The sequence below is a fragment of the Littorina saxatilis genome, linkage group LG4, assembly GCF_037325665.1.
Source record: "Littorina saxatilis isolate snail1 linkage group LG4, US_GU_Lsax_2.0, whole genome shotgun sequence".
In the NCBI taxonomy this organism is placed as follows: domain Eukaryota; kingdom Metazoa; phylum Mollusca; class Gastropoda; order Littorinimorpha; family Littorinidae; genus Littorina; species Littorina saxatilis.
The window spans coordinates 60,468,954-60,474,980 of NC_090248.1; the positions used below are offsets into that span (position 1 = coordinate 60,468,954).

Genomic DNA, 6,027 nt, shown 5'->3' on the forward strand with positions numbered 1-6,027 from the left:
GAGATTACGGGGACGATGACGACAACAACGAGATTACGGCGACGATGACGACAACAACGAGATTACGGGGACGATGACGACAACAACGAGATTACGGGGACGATGACGACAACAACGAGATTACGGGGACGATGACGACAACAACGAGATTACGGGGACGATGACGACAACAACGAGATTACGGGGACGATGACGACAACAACGAGATTACGGGGACGATGACGACAACAACGAGATTACGGGGACGATGACGACAACAACGAGATTACGGGGACGATGACGACAACAACGAGATTACGGGGACGATGACGACAACAACGAGATTACGGGGACGATGACGACAACAACGAGATTACGGGGACGATGACGACAACAACGAGATTACGGGGACGATGACGACAACAACGAGATTACGGGGACGATGACGACAACAACGAGATTACGGGGACGATGACGACAACAACGAGATTACGGGGACGATGACGACAACAACGAGATTACGGGGACGATGACGACAACAACGAGATTACGGGGACGATGACGACAACAACGAGATCACGGGGACGATGACGAGGATGGTGATTGATTGTGACGTTGCTGTATTTGAAATGCTGACCTGCTTCCGAAGAAAAGGGAATGCAACGCGCCGAATACCAGTGACGTCAGAAATGGCTGCGGATCGAACGGTTCCCCGTGCATGCGCCTTATCTGTGCAATGACGTGGTCAAGGGATGACGTCACACAGTCCTCAAAGAACTCTGAGGTCAGGTACTGCCTTTGTAAGATGGAATGATAGGCAAACTTCCATGAGCATGAGGTAAAGCATTTGCTTAAGAAATAAGCATGCAAAGATCAAACATTCAGTAAACGAAATCGAACAAAGCTCTGATGTAATTGCGGACAAAATATAAGGACAGCTCATGCTTGTGATCTCAACAGTTTTGTATTACCTCAGGATATTGTTGACGTCAAACTTTTGACAACAAGAAGGAAGTTGTGTAGACCAGTTTTCCGTGTGGTCACTTGAATACAAATGTTCTGTTATCCCTGGAAAAAAAGACAACAAACACAGATTACAAATTGATTTGTAATACACAATCTGACATACACAGAAACGCGACCATTACAGAGACACAAACAACACATTCATACCTGTCAGCAAAATACTGATACACAGACAAATACAATAGTATCTCTCTCTCTTTCTCTCTCTCTCTCTCACATACTAAAGACACTTTCGACTTGGATGTGACCAAGTGGAAAATAATTGAAGGGGTTGGTTTCCACCCTTTTTTGTACCGTACTTTTGCCGCGCATGACTCGAATTCTGTAACCTCCCCATTGCAAGGGGCCGACGGCCTATAAGCAATTACACTTTCGTATCGTATCGTATCTCTCTCTCTCTCTCTTTCTCTCTCTCTCTCTCTCTCTCTCTCTCTCTCTCTCTCTCTCTCTCTCTCTCTCTCTCTCTCTCCCTCTTTCTCTCTCTCTCTCTATCCCTCTTTCTCTCTCTTTCCCCTCTCTCTCTCTCTATCTCTCTCTCTCTCTCTCCCTCCCTCTTTCTCTCTCTCTCTCCCTCTCTCTCTCTCGCTTTTTCTCTCTCTATCTCTCTCTCTCTCCCTCTTTCTCTCTCTCTCTCTCTCTCTCTCTCTCTCTCTCTCTCTCTATCTATCTGGCTCTCTCTCTCTCTTCCCCTCTCTATCTCTCACTTTCCGAGTCTTCCTCTCCCTCCCGTCCTCTCTCTCCATCCCCCTCCTTCTCTGCCTTTCTCTCTTCCCCTCTCTCTCTCTCCTCCTCTCTCGCCACCCTCTTTCTCTCTCTTCCTCTTTTTGTCTCCCTCCCTCCCTCCTACAAATGGTCTACTCTTTACTTACAAGATGTCCATGAGGTTTGCTGAAACACGTCACACTGTTGCAATATTTCTGGTAACGGCTCCTGGTCACACACTGCAACTGTTGGCCTTGAACCTTGGAACATTCAATCAGACGACATTTTGCAAACCATTCAATAACTTATTTAAAGCTGATGTCTCTCTGTGACAATCCGGCGTTTTCTGTTTGAAAGGATAGGGCTGAGAATCCTATACAGAACTCTGTACAGCGAAGGCGACCTGTTTGTTACCCGACCTACACTGTCCGCGTGACCTTCCAAACAAGACATTTTGTATTCAACGTTAAACAAGTGTAAATAGATAATCTTATTCAATGAGACAAACTGAATTAATCGACACCCTTTTTATTCTAATAGCTTATTTTAATTTCACAATCAAAGTTTTCCTCTATTGACCTTTCCTTGCTCTAATTGTGAATCCTTGAACTTGAGACAATTTTTGAAACCACTTGTGTACTGTTGTGTCATTTTGTGCAAGGCTTCAGTGTAACTGAATTTTTGAAGGAAACAATAGTTTTTCTTTTAGCTGGTACACAAAACTGAGGTCAAAGTAAATGCCAACATCAAAAATGTCTCCACTCCACAAAGTCATGATTGACCCTTAAACTTAAAACAGTGGTTGAAACCACTGGCGTAATGATGTATCACTTTATGCAGGGTTTTAGAGACACTAAATAGAAAGAAACATTCTTTGCTTCTTTTACCAAATACACAACGTCCAGATCAAGCTTAGGCAGATTCCAAAATGAAATGATTCCTTAACTGACCTTTTCGCACCGTCATGATGGGCCCGTGTATCTGAGACAGACGTTGGCACCACTCGTGTAATGGTGTGTCCCCCAGCTCTGCAGCCTGGCCTGTCGGTGTCATCTCTGTTTTGTGTTAATATGCTAATTAGCACGTGCGTAAACGCAAAAGAGCACATACGTACACCCTAACACGCTACACATAATCACGGACATATATATATACGCACACACACGCACACATGCGCCCTCTCATAAACCAGCACGCACTAACGCACGCACGCACACGCCGCACGCACACATTTCACATACACACACACGAGCATGCACACACACACACACACACACACACACACACACACACACACACACACACACACTCATCCGCCCCTCCCGTTTTCCATAGCCATGCATGTTATTTATTTTGTTAATCGATAATCAAGAGCCGTGAAACCACCTCCAGGCAAACAAGCAGCATAACGGAGTAGCATACGCCTGTCGTCACTTATTTCAGTGTTTAGTACGCTTAGATTGCGGAAAAACGTACTTGAATTTAGAACGCTAACGTTCAGCAAAAATGTTATTATACTGTTCGGTCTGTTTGTCCGTCCGTCCGTCTGTCTGTCTGTCTGTACTCACCAAACAGACGACTCCGCCAGCACAGAACGCACGGTCCTGGCGGCAGACGCAGACGACGAGGGGAAGACAACCACTGCACTGCTAACCAAACAAGGGGAGTAATTACCAATAATGTCAGTGTTCCTTTTGATTCCAGGGCCCGTAACCACAAATCGTTCAGCAAGAGTGCCCAGGCCAGCAAATGTTGTATACTTGAAGTAACAGGCATTTTTTTGCAACAGCAGTTGGATTGTGCATGAATTCTAGAAGATGCGGACAGTCATTGTGTTGCCCAAATGGGCTCACATTTCCACACAAAGCGATACACAATTATCAAAGCAGGACACATTTCTTGAACATTTTGTCCGAATTTCCCGTCAGCCAAGAACGATTTTTTGACGACTAGGTAGAATAAATCAGATTGAAGGTGTAATCTTCACGTTCTGATGTCACAACGGCACATGATTTTATCACCGTCAAAACCTGGACATAAAACAATGTGTAGGACCTGTTTGCAGTGTCAAACATATTCACACACAGTGTCCAGTCCAACACCAGGTTCTCATCCGTCTTGGTCTAAGCTCTTGGTGTCGCTCAATCACGAGAATACAAAATCATTAATTACTCATTGAAACGTTGTCCATTCCTCTGCTTGCCACGAAGTAGAAACATTTTGTTACCTTTTTAAAACTTTTTTTTAAGCTTCGACGTACTGCTTGTTGGGTCACGAAAATATCAGTTAGAAACCTTCTGCACACATGCGTGTCACTCATTTGCTGTATCTCTCAGTTGCTGTATCTCTCAGTTGCTGTATCTCTCAGTTTTATTTGTATCATGTATCATTGTAACACAATCCTTGTCCTCCTACGTGGTAACGATGTTTATTCACTGATTTAATCAAAATTTATTTAATATTCGGCGTCACGTCACTTTGCCTGAAGGCTGCTGCACTTGAATTGCCCAGCATTTATTCGTTGTTTCGAGCCTACATGATTGTGCAGTGAACCGGAAGACCGATGGATGTGTAAGGAAAACCGATGAGCAGGCTGTAATATTCGTGTGCCTCCTCCCCCCCCCCCCCCCATTCTATCCCCAACCTACCCTCACCCCCCCCCCCCCTCCCTCACCCTTATACAAACGAACATCCATAAATGAAACCAGGTATTAAACGCATCCTCGCCCCTCAGTCCCACCATACACAAACCGTAATATCTATTTCTCAACATTTGGGTAACACATTTCCCTCTTCTTTCGTTCAGGAAGCCTCGAGACAAACCAGCATGTATTGGAAACAACTTGAAGTCTGTTTGATCACTCGTTCATGGCATAATCGATCTTTTACGAGTATTATTTGGTTACAAGCCGACGACCTAAGTTAGACAACTAAGCTGCTTGACGAAGCCTGACTGGTTGCGTCCCTTGAACTGATGACACTGTTACCGTTCAACAAGAAGTGACGCTTGCATGTTTAGTGTTTATATATATATTTTTTTTCATTCGCTTATATGTGGGAGCACATAGACACAGTAACATAACACACATAGCACACGCATGCATTAAAGCATAAAACATTACATCGCAAATACCAATTAAGTAAAAAAAAAAGGGGGGGGGGGGGGGTTGAGGGGACAGGTCAAGATGGAGAAGACCTTTTCGTTTTTTTTTGTTTTTATATTTTGTTTTTCCGATTCGGGAATGTTAATCTACATGTTTTGGATGTCTTCGGTCAGTGTTCTCGGTCGGTCAGTGTTCTCGGTCGGTCAGTGTTCTCGGTCGGTCAGTGTCATCCACATTACGCATTTACAACGCAAATGCCAAAGACGTGAGGGGACAAGCAAGCTCTCATTATCTAACTGAAGAAAACATTATTAGTGGCAAATGCCACTGACCGACCGAGAACACTGACCGAAGAAATCCTAACCATGTAGATTAAGCTAACATTTCGTAATCGGAAAAAAAGGAATAAACAAAGAAACAAGAAAGGTTAGTTTATAGAATATTGAATTTTTGATTTAAAAAAACAAATTTGAATATATTTATATTCCATCGGCCAGAAATAACTCTTGTCCGGCGCATTACTCTCTAATCATATGTGTGTGCATATATATATATATGTATATATATATGGGACAGACAGGCAGACTCTCATATATATATAAACAATATCCTCAAAATATACAATATAAAATATACGTGTTTACAAATATGCAATGGCACGTGAATGTTTAATTTGACAAAACGAAACATTCACAAGTTCGTCAAGCAAATTTGCTGTGCAGTAGACAGATATACAAATACATATAAATCCTTATCACAAGATGCGTTGTACGACCTCTTGGGTCGAACACATACACATCAATAAATGATGAGTCCTTATCACTGGGTGCGTTGATTCGACCTCGCGTGCCGAAAACAAATATAGAACATACTACATGGCTTGCTATGTCGTACCAGACTTACACGAGTTTGTTTTTTTCAAATGTTGAACTGCGAGCCAAAGCAAACTGTTCACTAATTTGAAAAAGCAACGATTGTAAATCTGGTACGACACAGCAAGCCATGTACTATTCTGTTTATCCTACATACTGTACTTGTGTGTATTTTACTTAAAACGTCCCGCAGTCGAGCCGTCCAAATTGAAGACGCTCCTTTGGGAACCTCATCTATTCCAAAGGCTCGTGCTATCTTTGAAGTCAAAGCAAAGACACGTCACTCTAGAAAATGTAGTGTGACGTGAAAGTTCTGAAACTCCTTTCAAGAGAAACAGAATAGC

General features: G+C 43.1%; 1 long non-coding RNA gene across 1 annotated transcript; it reads right to left on the reverse strand.

The window, feature by feature from the left end:
- Positions 1–547: 547 nt before the first annotated feature.
- LOC138963615 (uncharacterized) lies at positions 548–2,756 on the reverse strand. Its single transcript, XR_011454879.1, has 4 exons — positions 2,658–2,756; positions 1,875–1,967; positions 951–1,047; positions 548–775 (listed from the first exon to the last, which is right to left on the reverse strand). It is a non-coding gene; the product is annotated as an uncharacterized lncRNA (long non-coding RNA).
- Positions 2,757–6,027: the final 3,271 nt, after the last annotated feature.